The sequence below is a fragment of the Petaurus breviceps genome, unplaced genomic scaffold, assembly GCF_028583685.1.
Source record: "Petaurus breviceps papuanus isolate PSGF00001 unplaced genomic scaffold, PetGlider_PUasm1.0 178, whole genome shotgun sequence".
Taxonomy (NCBI): Eukaryota; Metazoa; Chordata; class Mammalia; order Diprotodontia; family Petauridae; genus Petaurus; species Petaurus breviceps.
In genome coordinates, this window is record NW_027185777.1 from 26,892,366 (window position 1) to 26,914,907 (window position 22,542).

At 38.4% G+C, this 22,542-nt stretch overlaps 1 protein-coding gene across 3 annotated transcripts in view; it reads left to right on the top strand.

Moving 5' to 3' along the window:
* CCNY (cyclin Y) overlaps positions 1-22,542 on the top strand; it is a 310,615-nt gene that overhangs the window by 135,071 nt on the left and 153,002 nt on the right. Inside the window, exon 3 of one of the 3 annotated variants that reach the window (XM_069086526.1) lies at positions 18,568-18,756. The exons of the other annotated variants lie outside the window; for them this stretch is intronic. The gene's annotated coding sequence lies outside the window, so the exon portion shown is untranslated. The remainder of the gene's footprint in view (positions 1-18,567; positions 18,757-22,542) is intronic. 3 annotated transcript variants of the gene reach the window in all.

The window sequence follows — 22,542 nt, forward strand, 5'->3', positions numbered from 1 at the left end:
AAGTTGTTACTGTGGTTCCTCTGTGGTGTGTGTGCATGTGTACGTGTATGTGTGTATTTATCATAGGATCTGTGTTTCTTAATAATCTCATTTTTCCCATTATGTCTTTTTAAGGATATGTTCTTCAAATTCTTGTAAGATGTATTTAATGGTGGAAATGTGGTGTGGTAGCAACACTTGGGGTCAGGAGAGCTGGGTCTCATTTGGGTCTATACCGTTTAGTAGTGGTGTGGCTATGGGCAAGTCACTTTCTTTCTCTTAACATTGGTTTACTACTTCATAAACTAACCATGTTAATTGCTGAAGTTCTTACCTCCCGAAGCAGTAGTGGTGATCAAAAAAGATAATGTATTTGGAAAAGCACTTTGTAAACTTTTGAGAATCACATTAGTGTCAGGTATTACTATAGTTATTGTTATCCTTCTGAGTCTGTTTTTCCAGCTGTAAAATGAGTGGGTTAGATTAGATGGCTTCTGAAGTCCATTCCAACCTTTTCTTTCTATGCCTCTGTAATTTTTAGTAACTGTGAACAGTGTATCTGTAACTGTCTACCTAGTGGATGTTTCAGGGTATCCCATCCCTGTCCCATTTGCCTTGGGCTGGGAGGATGATACCTACAAGGAAGGGAAATAGAAGCATTTTAAAGGTCTCATATTCTTGGAGGGCATAAGAGGAGAACCACTGTCAGGAAAACAAAACCATAGGAAGTTTAGTCAGATAAACAAATATTGTCTTTGGATGGAGCCCTGTCAGCAATAAACACCAGGTCATAAAATATGGTAGGCAAACAGTGACTTGGGGGCAGAGGCAGAGAGGTGGATTGGGCAGGAAGTTGAGAGTTGGGAAGGGAGGGAGGCAAACCCATGGGCAGGAGCAAATAAGGATCTGGAGGGGGAGACAGTTAAGGGACAATTAGCAATACTCAACTGTTGGAATTTATCTGCCGGAGACAGAACAGCTAGCCATATGACTGTATTTTACCCAGTACAGGGCAGATCTTTTGTTACATGTGTTGTGGACACACAGAAAATTGGGCTCAAAGCTATCCCTTGGGTATGATGAATAGGACAGTCACCGCATTGATCTTCAGCTTTAAGAGATCCATTATTTTAGTTCATGAAGGAACTTAATAGATGGAGGGATAGTACCTTTAGTTTTTGCTCAAAAAAATGTCTTCTCAGCTTATATTCAGTAAACCCTACCACCTTCACATCACCATCCAAGTAAAGCAGGTAAAACTTTTCCTTCCTGTCTTATATAGAGTATAGATGTAGAGCTGAAAGGGACCTTACAGGCTGTCAGATACAGCACTCTCATTTTATAAAAGAGGAAACCGAAGCTGAGATAGGTTAAGTGACTTTCCTAGGGTCACACAGCTAATGTCTGAAGTAGGATTTGAACTCTGATCTTTTCCCTTCTAAAACCCAATGCTGTATCTCTTGCACCATGTAGTGGCCTCTACACAACCAAAGCTGGAATGCTTATTTCTCTTTGGTGCCTTTTCCAGTACCCAGTAGAGCCTAACGTATGGTCTCTTTCTGAAAATATTTGTTAATTTTTTCTTTAACTCTTTGATGTGCATTTAGCCTGATTTCTTCTGTACAAAAATGTTAGGGGTGTAGCTCACATGTGATTTCCTGCAGGCAATTTTGTAACTTCATCTACCCCATGGTGCTAGCTCATGTCGGAAAACCCATTAAAAACACTCATTATTGTTTGCCAGATGAGCGTCTTATGCCTAGCCCTAGCTGGGCCAGTTTATGCCTTAGAGTAGAACTTATTCTATAAAACCATAATTTTTGATGACTTCGCACCAGTGTTGTCTTTATTTCCAACAATTTCTATCTTTCTTTAGTATAAGTACAAGAATTTTTCATACATACTGGGCATATACAAATGCATGTGACTGTCTTTACCCATTCCATCAATATGACATCTGGTGTTAGCTGTCTAAACAACTTCTTTTGGTTTTGTTTAGTGAAGCCTTTGGTGAAGGAAATGTATTGAGTCAAATAGAATACCTTTGTCTCAATCAAAGTCATGTGACTTTTTTTTCTTTTTTTACTTTTTGGAGGGAAGAAGGCTGGGCAATTGGGGTTAAGTGACTTGCCCAAGGTCACTTGGCTAGTAAGTGTTAAGTGTCTGAGGCCAGATTTGAACTCAGGTCCTCCTGACCACCCCTGAAGACTATTCTTGAACAGGAGTGATGGTAGTGGTGGTGGTGATGGATAGCCTCATGGAAGGAATAGCTTGGGAAAGATGGCATCAGCTTTGTGATATGGATTCTCACTTGACTGTATTCAGCCTGGTTTCTTCAGTCAGCTTGGATTAAAAACTGTCACGTCAAGAGGCTTATTTGAATGCTTAGGGAAATGTTAGCTTTGAAAATCATTGAATTAATGTAGTCCAAATCCTATTCAACTCTGGATTCTCATGAACTCCTACATAAAGGGATGGGATAAAATGGATGTGTACCGACCTCACTTGGCTAGAGGTCCTGTCCAAGCTCTGCTTGGGAGCCTTTGGGGGCTACATCCATTTGTACTATCCTAGCCGACCAGACAAAGAACATGCATTACAAAAAGCCACATTTAATTGGGACAAAAACACAGCAAAGGAAGAAGAAAAGCAATCAAGACACAGACACCGTAAGTTTCAAGCCAAAGAGAAGCAGTTTACCATAGAACTCACACTCTAGTAAAGGGGAGAGTTCAGCAGATATTTCTCTTATGACTTGACCTAGAGGTACAGGGAAGATCACTCCTGTAGCATCTGAATTCCTCAGTTCATAAGGTGCGCTGCTTTTAGCTGTATTGGTCACAGCCGGAGGTTCTCAGTTTGCCACTGCTAGTTCTCAGCAAGCAGACTCTACCTCGGTTGGATTACTTGGCATCGTTTTGTTCTAACTCAGCAAGCACCACCATGGTCATCTCTTCTGATGTGCCTTCCTTCCTTCTCAGAAACCTCATTTCCAACAGAGTTCATGCCTTTTGATACAGTCATCCTGAACTACAGGCACACAGTATCATGGGAGTTAGGGATTTTAGGAATTTCAGTCAGGCCTGCCCTTTGGGGTCCAGAAACTCATGGGAAATGTAGTCCTGTCTTCAGATATACCCTGATCCAAAAAAAAAAAAACAGAGCCAGCTGTAGTATTGGGGAGTGGAAAACATTTATGAAACACATGATTTATTACAGTTGCTTGATTTATATTCATCATCTGTTTCTGTCACAGGGTTTTTCCCTCCACATTTTAAAAATGTGGCCACAGTGCTTTTTTTGAGAGGAGTAACAAAGTAAGGAGGAGGTCTTGCTATATTTAAAATACTCTGTCTGAATTGTTCCTGAGGACTTCACATGGCTACATTATTATTCTCAGCTGTTTTTTTTTCCCCTGGCCATTAACCTATACATTTAGATTCTTTTTTTCCCCAAGAAACTTGAGCTCAAATTTGGCATTAGACACTAACTTGAAGATTTAGGAAAGTCACTTAATGTCTGCCTCAGTTTCCTTATTTGCAAAATGGGAATAATAATAATATGTATCTCCCAGGGTTTTTGTGAGGTTCACAAAAGATAATATTTGTAAAGTGCTTTGTAAACCTTCAAGCACTATATAAATGCTCATGGCTATTATTATTATTATTATTATTATTATTATTTTGTCTTTTTATTATCATTAAAAGTGTTGCTAATACTATTAGCCCTCCTCTTCCTCCTCTTTTTCTTCCTCCTCCTCCTCCTATTTCTACCACTACTATGATTACTATTGTTATTAGCATTGGGATGGTATTAATTTTCTGTGTATTTTGGTTGAAGTATGTCCTACTGAATGGAGCAGCTAGGTTGCATAGATGATATAGTGTGCCAAGGCTGAAATCAGGAAGACTCATTTTCCAGAATTCACATCTGGCTTGAGACACTGATTGTATGACCCTGGGCAAGTGACTTAATCCTGTTAGCCTCAGTCTCTCCACCTATAAAATGAGCTGGAGAAGAAAATAGCAAACCACTCTAGTATCTTTGCCAAGGAAACCCCAAAGACGGTCATGAAGATTTGGACGTGACTGAAAATGACTGACAGTAATAACCACCAAATATCCTACTGACTTCCAGGAATTACATTCTTAGACACACTGGGATGTCCCAGAATTTTATATATTTGGACATACTGACTAATAAATAAATAGAAAATTACATTAAATGTAAAATTCATATACTTTCCACTCCATGGTTCTCTGGGCACCCTTCTTCTGCCATTGCCTAGAGCTTTAAGGAGAAGGATTGGGTTTGGGGTTTGCTGAAGGAGCCCAGTAACTTGCATTCAGAAGTTGGCCAGAACCTCACATGTTATACCAGTCTTTATATCACCCTACAGGAAGTAAGAACATAAAACTAGTGGAGGAGTGGGGGTGGGAGGGACACTTAAATGATAAGCTGCCTTCTTTATTTATTTTTGGCCTTGGTATTACTTAACTTTATTTTTGGTAATGGAACTGATAAATGAATATTGAGAGTTAAACAGATTTACATTTTGCAAAGCTTAATATTCTACACTTGTTCTGAGAAACTTCAAAGATGCTCAAGGCTCTGAAGTTACTCCAAGAGGGCACATTTATCTTGTTCATTTGGAAAACAACCAATTTTTTTAAAATTAAAAAAAAAGTTCACAATGCTGTTTTTTTTTGGTAGGAAGTTAGCAGGACATATAGAGTTTAGTACTCATTCCCCATGTCTCTTTCCTCCTTTCTGCTTCCCCATGGTGACTTTAGCAGCCAATGTGCATTTGTATTTGTTAGGAAAGGATAAAGAAAGAAGAGTAAAAGAAATCTGTTTTGTAAATTTTGCCTTGGCACACATACAGCTCGTATTTCATCTATATTTTCTCCTGTGTTTATTTTATGTAAGTGTAATCTTGGGCATGTTGCCATAAAATAATGTTTTGCTGCCCAGCTCTGACCATAAGTTGAAACATAAAACTGGAGCTGACAAAAGCGATAAAGTGTCCGGACCTATTTCTCTTTCTTAGTTACTTTGGTTTGCTAAATAAATGTCAGTTGATTGGACAGCTCTTCTCCTTCCTTCCTCCTACTTCCCAATTTTGTATAGAACATAATCTCTGGTTTAGGAATATGAACTTGGGTTCTTTCTGTTCCTGAATTTTATTGGATGGCAACTTCCCTTCTCTGCATTTTAGTACTTTCAATTCTGGATCATAAAATGGGTGGGTGGATGGTGCAGAGAGTGAGTTTCTCTAGCATGGAGCAAAGCATAATCTTTATCTTCTCCTTCCTCCAAACAGTTGTACATAAACCCTTTCAAATTGTGGAAGCAGCTTGTCATAATAGGGGATGAAAGGCTGGGGTTGGAGACCTGAAGACTTGGGCTCAAATTCTGGATGCTTTGACATTCACTACTGTCTGATCCTGGTCGGGTCAGATGATCTCAGGCAACTCCCTAGGTCTTGTGTACTAGTTAGTCATAGACCTGGGCATCCATAGAGACTGTTCTCTACAGTGATGGAATCTCAAATTCATGGTGTATTTGTGCTTTTCTAGGTTAGTAACATCTTAGAATAGCCTTCAAGGAGAAAAGTAGTAACAGAAATGCAGCCTGCAACCAAAGAAGGCAGTGCCCTTCCTTTGCATCTTGGCTGAGGGGTTATTTATAGGCATCAAGCGTATTTATAGCAACATCTAGCAAAGTTGCTGCCTTCTGTGTTTCTTTTGCTACCTAGTTGCCTTCCCGAGTCTCTGCCAGCCCCTTCGAAAGCATTGCCCTGGTGTATTTATTCTGATTGATCATACCTAGAAGTGCTTTGTTTCCCATTTATAATAGATACTTATTTCCTGGAAATGCCTTTGTACTTTAAAATAATAATAACATTAACAAATCTTTCCTCAGGTTCCTCAGAGGGGCCAGTTGCCCTCCTAAAGTAAGGTAGTTATCTCTTCTGCATGAGTGAGCTGGCTCTGAGAAATTAGGCCCTGAATCCTAGTGGACAGATAAATCATTGATTTTAGAGTTCAGAAAACTTGACTGGGGAGGCGGGGGGGGGACTGACTCAGACACTTAACAGGTCCATGACTCTGGGTAGTTCATTTAATCTTTCTGAGTCACAAGTGTCTTCCACTGTAGATTGAGAATAGGTCTTGAGTTTCTTAAGTATTTAAATATTAAAATATTTCATTATTAATTATTTAAATATTAAGAATTAATTAAACATTTAAAAATAATCATGACCTATTACTTAAAAATTAATTCAGTGATGCTCTGATCATATTGAACGTGGCTTTTATGGGGAAACATGGGTTTCTAATTCTCGGTGTTGAAGCTTAGGATCATGGATTAGAGCTGGTGGGGCCTTTGAGGCTATTTAGTCTTGCCCTCTCATCTTACAGATGAATGTGAACTGCTGTTATTGTTGTGATATTTATGTATTAAAAAGAACATTCTGTCCAGGAAGTACTTTAGGGGTGAAAGTATCTTTGAACTTCATGTATACCATGAGAACAAAAAACCCTTTTGAATTTTGAATCCTACAGCCCTAAACTAGACTGTTCTCTGCTAGTGTTAGCCTTGATTAGTTTCTGTAGCTACTTCTTATCTTGCCAATTATGGTGTGTTCTCCTAGAGAGCTGGGTGGGGAGCACCATGGGCTCTCTCAGTAAATGTATATCCCTTTGATATACCCCATCATTTAGGCACTAACAATGTATTTTGTTGTTCAGTGGTTTTTTAGTCATGTCTTGATTCTTTGTGACTCTATTTGGGGTTTTCTTGGATACTAGAGTGGTTTGCCATTTCTTTCTCCAGTTTGTTTTACAGATGAGGAAACTGAGGTAAACAGGATTAAATGATTTGCCCAAGGTGACACAGCTAGTAAGTGTCAGGGTCCAGATTCGAACTCAGAAAGTTGAGTCTTCTTGCCACCAGGACTGATGCTCCATCCACTACACCACTTAGCTGCTCTAACAGCGTATTACATTTCACCAAAGTCCTAGTCAGGGAAGCCACCCCTGGATTCTTGAAGCTGATAACCAGCACCCTGAAGGTTCTGGCAGGTCCTACTAACTAAGACAGAACTAAGTGAACTGTGCTGACCCTAACCGGCATCATTAAAATTGGAGAAATGCCTCATTAGGCTGATAACCTTTTGAGTCAGTAATTTCATCATCTAACATTTATCAAGTGTCTACTACATTTTGGGCATTGGGGATACAGACAAAAATGAAATCATCATTGCCTTTAAGGAAATTATGCTCTTTTAGGGGAAAATCACATACATACACCAGTATATATCAAATACATACCAAGTAAATGCAAGGTAATTTGGGACTGGGAGCAGGTACTAAAAGCTAGGTGTTTCAAGGGAAGTCTCCTGTAGGGGGAGGCTCTTGGATTGGTCTTTGAAGGGACCTAGGGATTCTGTGAGACTGAGGTGAGGAGGGAATGCATTCCAAGTATGGGGGAACAATCTCTGTAGAGGCAAAGAGATTATAAATGGAATGTCATGTGTGAGGAGCAGCTAGAAGGCCATTTGCCTGGACTGCAGGATATATCAAGGGAGGTAGAACAGGATAAGGCTGGAGAGGTAGGCTAAAGCTAAGATATCAGAGGCTTTAAATACTAAACAGGATTGTAGATTTAGAACCATAGGGCACCTTAGAGGTCATTTAATTTAATCCCCATTTTATAAGTGAATAACTGAGACTTGTTGTTCAGTTGTTTCAGTTATGAATGACTCTTAATTGACCCCATTTAGGGTTTTCTTGGGAAAGATACTGGAGTAGTTTGCCATTTCCTTCTCCAGCTCATTTTACAAATGAAGAACTAAGACAACAAGGTTAAGTGACTTGCCCAGGGTCACATAACTAGTAAGTGTCTGAGATTTGATTTGAACTCATGAAGATGAATCTTCCTGACTCTAGCTTCTGTGCCACCTACCTGCCCCAAATGAGACCAGTAGAAGTTAAATGACTTGCCCATGGTCCCTCAGCCTCTCACATTACAGTTGATAACTCATATTTATGTATGACTCTAAGGTGTATAAAGTGCTTTTCTCATAGTCACCCTGGGGAGGGGGGATAGGTCATATGAATGTCCATCATTTGTAATAATCTCCTCCTCCCTTAAAAATACAGTCACTTTGCTTTAATAAGGCCTAATAATGCATTGGAAAAATGGGATTTGACAAGTGGATAATGTAGGCAGGGTTTTTTTTTAAATTGCAATACAAAATAACTCCTCACTTTACAAATGGATTGTCTATACAATCCTGAAATAGTGACCTTCATGTATTGAAGTATTTACCAGAAAGGAAGATATGGAAATGAGCTGGAAAAATTCAAAACTCAAGTATTAATAACCATGGCCAGTTCAAACTCAATCAGGAATAAGGATAAAGCCTCTCTAAAATTATAATGTAGGGGGCAGAGCCAAGATGGCAGCATAGAAGCAGGAAAACTCCCTGTGCTCCCCCCGTGACCACCTCAAATACCTATAAAAATGACTCCAAACAAACTTTAGGGCTACAGAACCCACAAAGTGACAGAGAGAAACAAACCTCCCACTGAAGGCAGCCTGGCAGGAAGGGTCCATCACAGTGTGCTGGGAGCAGAACCCAGCCCTGCATGAGCCCACAGTTTTAGCCTCAGGGCAGCCTGACCAGCCACTGCTAGAGGGACATCAGGAGAGTAGATCACCAGCAACAGTGGCGGTTTGCAGAATTATCAACCCATAAATACAAAAGACGAAGTGAGAGGTCAGTGTAGACTTTGGGAACAGGGAGTCTGGGAGTGCAGTCCAGCTTTTGCCCCCCAGAGGGAGAAATGGCTGAGGCATGGCGGCTGCCTGCCGCATGGCTACTTCAGAGCTCTTAGCCTGCAGATTGTAGGAGGACCAAGCAACCATTCTAAGGGGATAATCCCTTTTGCTTTAACCTGCTTGGATCTGGATTGCTGTCTAGGGTGGAGGTCCTGGGTGTGTGACCAGTGAGCCAGAGTGTGTGGAGGCTTCAGATAAGGCAGCCAACTAATAACTCCAGCAGCTGCAAAAACCCCAGCAATCTGGGACAAAGCTCTCCTCTCTGGAAGCAGAGTTCTACTGTGGCAAAAAGCTCAAATGTTGAAGTCAAAACAATTGAGTGGCAACATGAGCAAGCAAAGGAAGCAAAACAAGCACAGCAATCCAACTTTGGATTCCTTTTTTGGGGACAAAAAGGATCAAAGCATGGAATGGTAGGAAGACAATGAAGTCAGAACATTGTACCAAAAGCTTCCAAGAAAAATATGAATTGGTTACAGGCCATAGAGGAGCTTAAGAAAGATTTTGAAAACCAAATAAGAGAAGTAGAGGAAAAATTGGGAAGAGAAATTAAAATGTTGCAAGAAAATTATGAAAAGTGAGTCAACAACCTAACTGAAGAAAATAATACCTTAAAAAACTAGCCTAACTCAAATGGCAAAAGAGACTCAAAAAGTGAGTGATGGAGGGTAGGGTAGGTTTGGGGGGAGGGAAGTTAGAAGCACACACTTTTGAAAAGGGACAGGGTCAAAGTAGAGAATAGAACAAGTGGGGGGCACGATAGGATGGAGGGAAATATAGTCAGTCTTTCACAATATATCCACTATGGAAATGTTTTGCTTAGCTACACGTGTACAACCTGTATTGAATTGCCTATCTTCCCAGTAAGGGTGGGTGATGAGGGAGGAAGGGAAAGAATCTGGAATTCAAAGTTTTAAAATCAAATGTTTAAAAAATACATGTATTATTATTATTATTATTATTATTTTACATGCAACTGGGAAATAAGATATACAGGCACTGGGGTATAGAGATCCATCTTGCCCTACTGGAAAGTCGTAGGGGGGGATGGAGGAAGAAATAGGAGAGAGCAGATTGGGGGAGGAGGTATTCAGTGGAATCACTGTTTTGGGGTGGTAGGTAGGGGAAAGACAGGGAGAAATTTTGTAACTCAAAATCTTGTGGAAATGAATGATGTATACTAAAAATAAACATAACATTTAATTTAAAAAATTATAATGTAATTCAGTAGGAAAATAGGATTTTCACACTTTTATTTGTGCTTACTATTAGCTCAGAAGCAGGAGTGGCTTGCTTTTTTGCAGTAAATGTTCCCAGAAAAATTATGTAAATTGAATCTTTATTAAACAAAGTATAACTTTTTGTAATTGGCCATCTTAAAAAGTATCTGTGGTGATGATGATTTTGTTCGTAAAGTGTGAATGTGAGCCAGTTGATGGCTGTAGAACAACCTTTAAATGGCTACATTGTTATCCTTTATAATCATATATTTTCTGCTATTGATATTGTGGATGAAACTGTTGACACTGTAGTATTTTCTGCCATTTTTGTTGATATTGAAGATAAACCCCTTGGACCTTGGCCCATGTCCAACATTAATCCATTTCTGAAGTTGTTTGTTTGCACTGTTCTTATGTTAGCATTTTTTGTTACTCTGGGAACATGTTATTATTGCTACTTCTTTATCTTGTTTTCATTGTCACTTTTTATGAACATTTAAGTCTTGGTGGAATTTAATATAATATTGTTGGAGTACGTTAAAATTCATTTATAATTGCTTGCTTTTGTCTGAACTCTCTGTGGAATACTTAATAATGAATTACCAGTATCTTTACCACATCTTTTGACTTGCCTAGGATACCATGTAATAGAAGTATTATCATAGTGTAAGAGCTCATGAGTTTGAAAATGGAGTTTGGAAAATTTGGAAAACTCTTTCTGAGTCTAAAATGTTTTCCACTTGGATTATAATTTAAGCTCACTGAGGGCATATTTTTTTTTTGGCCTTTGTGTTCACAGGTACCAGCAAGTGTTTGAAATGAATGCTTATTAATTTCATATTGTTTCTCATCTAAATGAACATATTTCTTATCCTGAAGACATAAAGCACATTTCTTCATGGGGGGTGGGGGAGTAGGGAGGGGATTGATCAAGAGATACTGGGTATTAATCAGGATTTTGTTCAAATAATTGAAACGTATCTTAAAAAAAAAAAGGTCAAGAACACAGAAAAGGAAAATGAAAGATATGTTGGAGAGAGTTTGGGAAATTTAGGACACTAATGTGCTATTGGTGGAGTTGTGAACTGATCCAAACATTCTGGAGAGCAATTTGGAGCTATGCCCAAAGGACTATAAAACTCTGTATACCCTTTGACAAAGCAATAGCACTATTCAGTCTGTATCCCAAAGAGATTTTCTTATAAAGGAGCATTGGAGTAATTTGAAGTTTTTGGATAAATTTCTTTTTAATAGATATTTCAAAGGAAATATATAAATATTAGTATCTGTGAGATTAAGTGACTTACCCAAGGACACACAACTGATGTGTTTTAGAGTGAATTTGAATCTTCTGCCTCTGAGGCTTTCATGCTACATGCTACATACAAACATGTATATACACATGCATTAAATTTTCAGTAATGTACTTCTCTCCTCTTTAAATTATATTAGCACTCTGTTTCCTGGTAGGATTTTTTCCCTTTTAGACTTTTTATCTTCATTTCTGTAATAAAATACCTTAAACATTTTTCATTCACTTAATGTAGCATGAAAATTTCTTACAAGTGAGCTAAGCTGACAAGTGTTGCTTCACTGACCAAGCCATAAAAATATAATATTGTCAAATAAAAATACAGAAGAATTATTCCTGTCTCCCCAAGGCTGAATAATAAATAGGTTGTAGCACATCCCATAAAGAAGGAAAAGGTCTGAACACATATCTTTGGTGTTTGTAACCATGTGGATTCTTTTTTATTTCCCCTCCCCCTTTAAGAAAATAGTTGTTTCTGAAAATAATGGAATAAAGGACTTAGAAAATCTTAGCTCTTTCAAGAGAATTTAAACTCTTTGAGGACAGGGGCTCTTTTCACTTTTGTCTTTGTTTTTACTGGCACGTAACACTGTGTGTATTTTATTTTTAATAGTATTTTTTCCAATTACATGTAAAGACAGTTTTCAGCATTCATGTTTTATAAGATTTTGAGTTCCAAATATTTCTTCTCTCTTCCCTTCCCCCTAAGATGGCCAGCAATCGGATATATGTTACACATGCTAACTCCATACATGTAGTAGACTCCTGATCAATATTTCTGAATAACTTGACTAATAGTGTCTGCTATTTTTTTTGAAAATGAAATGCTATAACTTGTAGATAAAAGAACTGGCTTTTGAGATAGGAAGATGGATTAGAGCCCCGCCTTTGCGTCATCCAGGCCTTGTCACCCTAGGTAAGCCACTTCATTTCTTAAAACCCCAGGTAACTCTCTAAAAAAAGTTTCAGAGCAGATGTAGATTTGCATTGATAAAGGACCTTTCCTTATCCCCAAATTTCCTATACCAATGGTTTTGTCCAATTTTTTTCCTTGCAAAGTAATATTTAGTGGGTCTAGTTAGTAGTAAGTGGGTACATATTATTAACCCACTATAATTAGTAGTAATGAAGACTCCATTAGAATTGTGGGCATGTTGGGAAGTGATTTATGTTAATTTTCATTTTTTTCCTTAGCATTTAAAGCAGAACCAACAAAAAACAGTGACATAGAGCAGAAAGAATGTTACAAGCCAACTTCATATTGTTATCCTTAACATAGGCTTTGATTAGAGGTTTGGTAGTTTTTTTGGAAAGGCTTTAAGACTAGGAAAGTCTGGCTGGAAGACAGAAATAATGCCATCAGGTTATTATGTTGTCTTCCTCTGTCTGAAATGTGGCTTGGGATATAATAGGTTCAGGGAAAAGGGATCAGTGTGTATTTTTGCTGGTCTTCATGAATTAGTCATAACCCCTTATAAACACTGAAGGAAAAGGCTTTCTTCATAGCCCTGATGAGTCAAGCCTCTTCATTGTTAGAAGGCTGGCTGTCAACTGGAGTTTGCACCCTTTCTTAATTTTGAGACTGGAAGTATTTATATTTGAATGCAGATTTTGAGGGATGAGTAGGTTTTGGTAAGCTGAGCCATTTCAAAACAAATCATCTAAGGTGATTCATTTGGACTCATTTAGAGGTATTCTTCCCCCCTCCCCACCATAGCATATTAGTTCTTTGTCCCTATGTTACCATTTTCTCCCCATTCAAATGGCCTTTGATTTAAAAAACAAACAAAAAGCTTTGTCAGCCTATAAAGTGCTGCTTTTTTGTACCAATTAAACTTTTGGAAAAATCAAAATTGAGGATTTTGTTTCTAGAAGAGTTCTTCATAATTTCTTTTCCTCATACCTGAATTCTGATTTTCTTTCATCCTTTGAGAATAGTTATATTTGATAGATACTCAAATTCATTCTTGATTTCCTTGCTGAGGAGATACCCTCCATCAAAGCATATTGCAGCCTCTCCATGATACCTTTAATCCTGTGTGATTCTTGTTCATATCTTCTCATAACTCTTCCGTAAAGTATCCATCTAATGTTTGGTAGGGCTTTCCCCCTCTCCAGACTTCTTTCGATAGCTCAGTGGTAGTAGTGTATCTTGGGCTTGACTGTCCTTTTGTCATTCTCACTATATGTCTAGCCCATATCTTTTCCCCCAATCATTTGTATCCTCAATAATGTCTTTTATATTTCTTCTTCTCCTTTTTCTTCTTCTCCTTTTCCTCCTCCTCCTTTTTTACAACACTAATAATAGAATTTATGTCATTCAGGTTTCCAAAGTGCCTTACATGTTATCTTACTTAATTGTCAAGCAAAACAAAACAAAACAAAAAATGTAAGAGACATGTCCTTTCCCTATCACCAATTTTTGGGTGAGGAAATGGAGGTAAGAGAAGTTAAGCAATTTGTCCAAGGTTACACTGGTATTGTCTAAGTCAGGATTTGAACTCAGATCTTCCTAACTCTAAATCCAATAACAATCTATCTACTGCTGGACTTCTAAGAGAAAACCACTTAGCATTTAGAACCTTCTAGAAATGGAATGAGCAAACTCCATCAATCATGAGTTCATCATCACTAAAAGCATTCAAAGGAAGACTGTGTGGCTATTTGTCAGGGATTTTGCACAGGAGATTGACTCAACAAGCATTGATTCTTTTATATTGCTTCTTAAATACAAGTGATTGTTAGAAACTTATTGGAGCTTGGAATATAAGTATGCATACTGTGTCTTTCCTTTGTCCTTTGAGTTAAATTTAATTTTTATTTTCTTGAGATCATAGTATTCCATGCTTCATGGCTGTATAACATTACCAAGAACATGTTGGTGTCAAATGATGGGCCCTTGAGGTGGGGAGCAGCTTAAGATCATTAAAAGTAACAAAGTCAGTCAGTGAACATTTATTAGGCTCCTACTATGCTGGCACTGTGCTGATACAAAGAAAGGTAAAAGACAATTCCTACTCTCAAGGAACTCACTCTATAATGGGAGAGACAACATTCAAACAACTATGTACCAATAAGCTGCATTCAGGAGAAGTAGGAAATAATTAATAGACAGAAGGCACTAGAATTAAGAGGGACCAAGAAGGGCTTCCTGTAGCAGCTGAGATTTTAATTGATACTTGAAGGAAACTAGAGGAGCCTTGGGGACAGCTAGTAGCAATGCCCAGAGCTGGGAGATGGAGTATGGATGGTGTTTGGGGAGCAGTAAGGGGACCGGCATCCCTGCATCACAGAGGATGTAGGGGGTGAGGAAGTTGTAAGAAACCTGGTGGGAGGGTGCCGGGTTATGGAAGGCTTTAAATACCACACAGAGTAGTTTAGATTTCGTGCTAGGATTGATAGGGAGTTACTGGAGTTTATTTAGAAAGGGGGGTTGAGGTGGAGAGACCTGCACTTTAGGAGGATGTTTGACAGCTGAGTGACTTGATCAATTGGAGTGAGAGAGGCTTGTAGCAGGGAGACTTAGCAGCAGGCTGTTTCTGTAGTGTAGCTGGGAAGTGATGGAGTCCTGAGCACCAGAGTGGTGGAAGCATCATAGGAGAGAAGGGGACATCGAAGAGAGATGTTATGGAGGTCTTAACAAAAGTTTGGACATAGGAGATGAAAAGGAGTGAAGGGTTTAGGTTGTGAACCTTTGTGACCAGGAGAATGGTAGTACCCTTAACAGTAATAGGGAAGATTGGAGAGTAGGAGGGACATTGCAAATGACTGGAAAATGTGGAGAAATGAAAGGCAGCAAATAACCTCATTTGGCTGGTGCAAAAGATTTGGGAAGATTTAGAAGTTGAAAGTCAAGTGTCTTTACAAAATTTAAATGAGATTTTTAGTTAATAGTAAAGTGGGAAATTGTTTACAAAACTGTATTCTAGAGTCCTGGCATTCAGGATAAACTGAATTCAAAGTCCTGGTTCTTACATATAATGGCTACATGGTCATGGGTACACCCCGTTAACCTTGAAGTGCGTAGGTAGTTTTCAAAGACTATAAATTGTAGCTCAATTGCCTGTTGTCATCACTGGAGGAAATTTCCAGGAGCAGAGGGTCTCACATTGGTGAAACCACAAGTCTTCCCTGGAGAATTGGACATGGCAGAAAACAGCTGAACAATTATTAACCTGTAGTCCATGAAATTAAAAATATTTTGATGATGGTATTTCAGTATAATTGGGCTTTCTTTTTTTTTTTTTATTCACTTCATACATTTAAGAACATTGTTCTGAGAAGGAATCGTAGGCCTCACCAGCCATCCAAAGTGGGCCATGATACAGAAAAGGTTAAGAACCCCTGCTTTAGAGAATATTGCTATTACAGATTACTATGGAGATAGGAACTGGTTTGAAAAGAGAGATGTCTTTTCAGCATATGCCAACATGTCCCTCTGATGCTGTATACCTGATTGCCCTGTGGATCACACTGGCCCCCACTCTTTGTAGAGCCCCATAGCTCATTTTTATTTTTAGAACCTAGACACCAATTCTTAAAGCCTTCATCTGCAAAGAGCTCCTCACTTCTTGATTTTGGCCCTACCTAAGCTGACATCCTTTCCTCCAAATGGTTCCATTTGGCTCATGACTTTGTTGAACTGTCCAGGATTTTGTTTCTTGTGGTATACTTTAAAACTCTAGCTGGTGCTCCTCTCTCTTCATTGGCTCATTCTGCTTGATTCATCTCACAATGTGTGAATGTTGTTGGACTTGTTTTTTGACTTTGGGCAAGTTTCTTAACCAGTCTCTTAACCATGTTTCAATTTTCTCAAGAGTACAGTTAATGAGATGGTCCCTAACATCTTTTCCAGGACCATGTAACCTTGGACAAGTCTCAACCTGTCTAGGTCTCAGTTTTCTCATTTGAAAAGTGAGGGGATTTGACTACTTTCTATTGACCTTTCCAATATGTGAGATGCAATGAATCAAGTCATATGTGATTGACTTAGTGATGATGTTTGTAAAATGCTGGGAGGGAAATTCCACAATGGTGTCTGAGGGAGAGTTACTTTGATATTTTTCTTTTGTATTTCTTTAACTTTATCTTAGAATGTCCCATTTGTGTTTCTTATCTAACACATGTTAGGCAACTGCCCCAACTTATATTTTGGACTGCTTATGATTTCTGGCTATTCCATAGTTGTTGAAGTTCCTAAGAGCTTAAGATAACTTACTAATCTTTTTCCACCCCTCCCCCATTTTTTTTCATTGTCTTCAAACTAGTGACCTGTACTTAAACCACAAAAGCTAGAGCTTACAATTTTCAGGTCCAAAGTGTTATGTTTATCATCTTGTAGCCACATGTGGTCCTCCAGGCCCTCAAGTGCAACCCTTTGACTGAATCCAAACCATAGAACAAATCTCATTAATAAAAGGATTTGTTCTTTGAAACTTGGACTCAGTTAAAGACCACACCCAAGGACCTAGAAGGCCACAGTTTCCCCACCTTTGTCCTAGTAGTTTAGGTTTGAAAAGTGAGCACACAAAGCTGTTGGTTCTTCCTAGATATGACTGTAGTCTGTGAAAGCTGTGACCAAGTAGATGATGGTATTTGTAGTTGGTAACTGAGGCACACTCTTAGGTCCCAAAAGCGTGCTCACATCAGTTCAATAGGTCTTTATCAAGTGAACATTGTGTCAGGCTTTATATCTCCAGCTGTTGAAGATAAAGACAGAAAGGTAAATCCATCCTTCCTATCAAGAAGCTTCCATTCTGCCAAAAGCAGTTTGTAAGTAGATTTACCCCCTTGAATTATTCTTGTTCTAAAAAAATGAACCTCATTTATTAATACAACTAAGTATATCTAAATATAAAAAAAATGAGGAAAATCATAATATACCTCATAGTAGCACAGGATTTTAAAAGTATGATAAATCATTTTAAACTTCCCAGTTATGCCTAATCCAGCCCTAGTTTTCCCCAGTGCTTATGTAGAACATAAGGGTAATTCGCCTTGAGCTTTTTCCAAATTAGACCTTCCCAGAGCTTGCCAACAACTTCAGGATTTTCTGCAGTGTTTGCAGGTATAAAAAGCCCCACTGTTCTTTCTTCTGCAGTTTTTTTTTCATCTGTAACTGTTTCTTCCACTATTTCTAGGAAATGCAAGGCTGTGTTCCCTGCACTTTATTGTCAGGGTGAGGGCTCTGGGTTTTTGTGTTTTCTCTTCTTCCATGATGAGAAGTGGATAAGAGTATACATGACTTTGTTCTCGCTATGTTTGCATGGGCTGTTCTTTATCCAGTCAGAAAAAAGACTTGTTCTCCATCTACTTGACTCTTTTAACCATGGCTCTCTGATATTTGGAATTAGGGTTGTGGTGATTCTAGGCTGCATAAAATAATAGAAAGAGCCCAGTCCTGGGAGTTAGTAAACCTAGGTTCTAATTATGCTTCAGCCATTCAATAATTGTGTGACTTTTGGCAATCACTTAAACTCTCTGCACCTTAGCTGACTCATCTGTAAAAATATTTTGGATTAAGTGAGCTATGAGGTTCATTTCAAGACTTAAATCCAGTAATCCTAAATTGTATTAAATACTTAATAGATACAAGGTGGTTCAGTGGAGAGAACATGGGCTCTGGGTTCAAATCCCACCCATGCCAATTACTACATGTGTGACCATAGCCAAACCACTCAATCTCTCAAAACCTCATACAATCTGCAAAATGGGGTGGTGGTCTAAACAGCTTCTGAGGTCACTTTCCTCTCTATATCCATGATCATAAATTAACTCACCAGTCATGTTTCTGTTGGCTCTCTTAGTCATGACTTAAATGGGCATCCTGCTTGCTTGTAAAGCTTGAAAGAGTAGATTCCGGAATTCTGGACAGTCCACTTATAGTTGAATATTTTCTGTGAATTCCTGGAAAGCTCTTTTGAAAAAGAGACCCATGGGGGATCTCTTATTCCCCATAGCTACTGAGAATTCAAAAGCAGGAGCTTGTGAAAGCCAGATGAAAAATCCATATTCTCCTAAAGATAGAGTCTTTGGGCAGCACTTCCCACTTGTAACCTTGACCTCAGATGACCAGAGCAGCTCTACATGTTAAATAACACATGCTGGGAACTGAAAAAAGAAATGTGGGTTATACTTTGGGGGAGGAATGGGGGTGGCAAAGGATGATCTATCAGAGAAATGATTTTAGAATTCCTATTTCCCTATTAGGATCCATAGACTCAGCTCTGCTCTGCCGAGAAGAAGAAAGAGTTAACAGCGAGGCAAGTGGTTCTCTATCTTGGAAAAGGGCATAGAGAGAGCAGAGGTGCTGTTCTAGAACTCTGACAACAAAGGAAGAAATTAACCACAGAGGAGGAGAGAACTTACTCTGAGATGTCAGCAAAACTGAGCAATGAAGTAAGATTTGGTGAAATTCTAGCGGTAGTAGGAAAATGGCAGCCTCTTGAATTTCGTTGACAGCTTTCCTAATGAGAGTTTTGGTCCCAAGAAGAGGGACTATGTCCTTTGGGTTAGGAGTCTTCTCATATGCAGCAATGTCCTCTTTTGTCTGACTTCATCGGGGAATGAGGTGTTGTGCATGGATGAATTTTCCAGAGGACAGAAGTATGCTTTTCCTTCCCCCAATTATTAAAAATTTAATTATATTTAACATTTAATTACTTTTTGACTACCCTTGGGATTTCCCAAGTGTAGGGAGCTCCCAGCACTGCCTCTGCAACTTAAAATCTTAGACAGTTTTGCCTGGGACACTGAGATTTAAGTGGCTTGCTCAGGGTGGTGGCCAATTTGTATCAAAGGTGGGACTTGAACCCAGCTTTGTAGGTCTACCTCTAACCCTAATATCATGCTATCCCCCAATTTATTTTATAGAATTTTTTTATTTTTATAGAAATCTTTCTCAAGTAGATTATTCATTTCCCTGCCTTTTTCAAGAGTAAATATAATATAATTTAACCTTTTCTTGATGACCCAGAGGGACCTTTATGAACATCAGGCATTGTGGTAAGCCAAAATACTGAGATCCCCATGCTTGGTGGAATATATAGAGCTATTTGACTGCTCACTATAGTTTTTGAGATTTTTGTTTTCACTTAAAAAAAAACCTTCCCAAACCAAACCTTTTTGAGTTTCCTCCTTACTGTGTAGCTGCCAAGTGTTGGTTATTTCTGCTGTCATTGCACGTGCCTCTTCTATCCATCCCTGGCTGTATTTTTGGCACAGGTTCTCCTCCCTCCTTGCCCTCCCCTTTCCAGTTTTGTCTTTTATTCTTCTTTGGATTGGGGAATCCGATAGTCACGCTTTAAAAAAAACATGTAAAGTAAGAATAAATAGTTTTGGAAGGACTCTCCTAAGAGTCTGCAAAGTCTGATATGGTGGAATGAGCACATGATAGGTCTTTGGAACTAGAAGGCCTGGTTCTGGCTCTCACACTTGGTGGTTCTGTGAGCCAGGACATGTCACTTACTGGCTGAGCCTCAGTTTCCTCATCTGTAAAATGGGTGTATGTGGGGAAGAAGGCTTGGATAGTTTACTACATAGGGTTATTGGAAGGAGAGTACTTTGTAAACCTTAAAGTGCTATATAAATGGGAGTTATTATGACAATGAAAACTACTACTACTGGTTGCTGCTATTGCTGCTGCTGCTACTTCTACTACTGCTACTACTACTATTACTGCTGCTACTGCTACTATTGCTGCTGCTGCTGCTCCTCCTCCTCCTCCTCCTCCTACTACTACTACTATGCCTTATGGCTTCCTTTATGGGTTTTAGTTTTATTTGGAATGATGAAGGTTGTCAAACAGTTGACTTAGACAAATGAGATGCTATTGGACTTCCTCCACAGATGGATGAGAAGGTATCATTGAGTCCAAAATGTATTTTTTCCCTTTTACTTTAGGAAATCCAAAGTGAAACTGGTTAGCCCATGTGTTTTCCTTTGACAGTGTTATTTAGAAGCACATGAATGTCATCTTTTCGCTGAAGTAAGCTTTTGTGAGGGGAAGAACTGTTGGTAGGACCTCCAGGAAAGATTTCATGGAGCAGCAATATAGAGTAACTGATTTATTTGGTGGCAAGTGAAAGCCTTTCTTCCCAATGTAATTTGAAAAGAAAGTAATTTGATTTGAGATAAAGAAAATATGTGTATACATCTAAATGAAGCATATTGGAAATATTATGGGTAGTATATAGTATAATGTAGCATTTTATGATATATACTACATATGTGTTTATACTATACATATTATGGTGTATATTAGTGTATACACATACACATAGGTCGTATCAAAAGGAGGTTGAGGTGTACATTTGAGGGTTCTTGAGAAAGGAAAAGAACATGACTTCGGAGGGCTCATGGCAGTTTTCAAATTGTAGGGGACTTTGTAGCAAGGAAAATCCTGAGCAGCAATAAAAAATCCAGAAGGAAGGGAGAAAGGGCTAGGTTGGGGATATAAAAATAAATGAATGAAATAAGGAGTAAATTATATGAGAAGAGAAGGGTTGGACATAGAAATTACAGTGTTTTTTTTTTTTTTAGCTAAATAGGAAAAAGGCTACCAAGGATAGATTTTTTTTCCCCTTGCTCTCTTATATGATTTCCCCAAATGGGATATAATCATAATTCTGCTGCTGTCCACATACTAGACTAAGCATTTCCCTTTCCCCTCCTCCTGTTACCCCCTGCCTGGATTATGGTGCCTTACACAAAATAAGCATCCAGTGGATATTTTTGCATTAAGTGATTGATTTCATGGAGCAGCAGTATAGAGTAACTGATTTATTTGGTGGCAAGTGAAAGCCTTTCTTCCCAATGTGATGTGAAAAGAAAGTAATTTGATTTGAGATAAAGAAAATATGTGTATACATCTAAATGAAGCATATTGGAAATATTATGGGTAGTATATATAGTATAATGTAGTATTTTATAATATATACTACATATGTGTTTATACTATACATATTATGGTATATATTAGTATATATGCATACACATAGAGTATGTACATATATATACACACATATACATATAGTATTACATATATTCAGAAAGTATATAAACACATAGTATACTAGAGTATAGCATATACATTCAATATAGTATACACAAGTGTATTATAGTAATATATTATGCCAATATATACTATATAGTATATTATACTCCATAAATTCTGGGTATTTTCAATACATATATATTATAATGGAGTATAATAATATATTGGGAGATGGAGTTGGCTCTTAGTACCATGGCCACCTTGAGAATACTCACAATTGGGGATGGCAGTGGGTGAGTATGGTTCTGGAGTTTCATTTGGTCCATATTCCCTTGGTTAGGATTGATCAATCAGTCATTCAACAAGAAATTGAATGCCTATTATGTTTTCGGCATTATGCAAAGGTCTGAGGATATATAACTACAAAGAATAAAATAATTCCTATTTTCAAAGAGTTTCACTCCATTAGGGGAAACAACAAGTACATATGTAAGGATATACAGAATAAATATTAAGAGAAAACCAGAAGTAAGTACAAGGTACTTAGACTTAAGGCAGCTAGAAAATGAAGGCAAAGACAGTTGAGGGGATCAGAAGGCAGTGCTTAAGCAACTTCTGTGAAGCAGAGGTAGGGAGAGAGGGCATTCCAAGCATGAGGAACAGATGGTCAATGCAGTTGCCCCCATGACAGAAGGAAACAGAGAGAAGGCCCATTTAGATAGTAGAGTATATAAAAAGAGGACTAATATATACTGAGCTTGAAAAGATAGTCTGTGGCCAGGTTGTAAAGAACTTTAAAAAGTATGCAGAAGAATTTATATATTAGTCTAGAGTCACTTAAATTTGTTGAGTAGGGGAGTATTTGTGCTTAAAGAAAATAACTGGGAGGTGTCTGGACTGGATGTGAGTAGAGACAGACTAGAATGAGGAGAGACTTGTGGCAGAGAGATCACTTAAGAGGCTCTTGCAGCACAGGGGAGAAATGATATGAGCTTGAACTGAGGTAATGCCAGTGATGTCAAATATGATAGATGTTATGAAGGGAGAAATGGTGAGATTTAGCATATGATTGGATATGTGAGGTAAGGAGAGAATGAGAAGTTAAGAATGACGCTGAAGTTATGAACCTGAAAATAAGAAAGTTTTAGAAAGGAGAGTCCGGGGAGCTCGATGGTGAATTCTGTCATCAT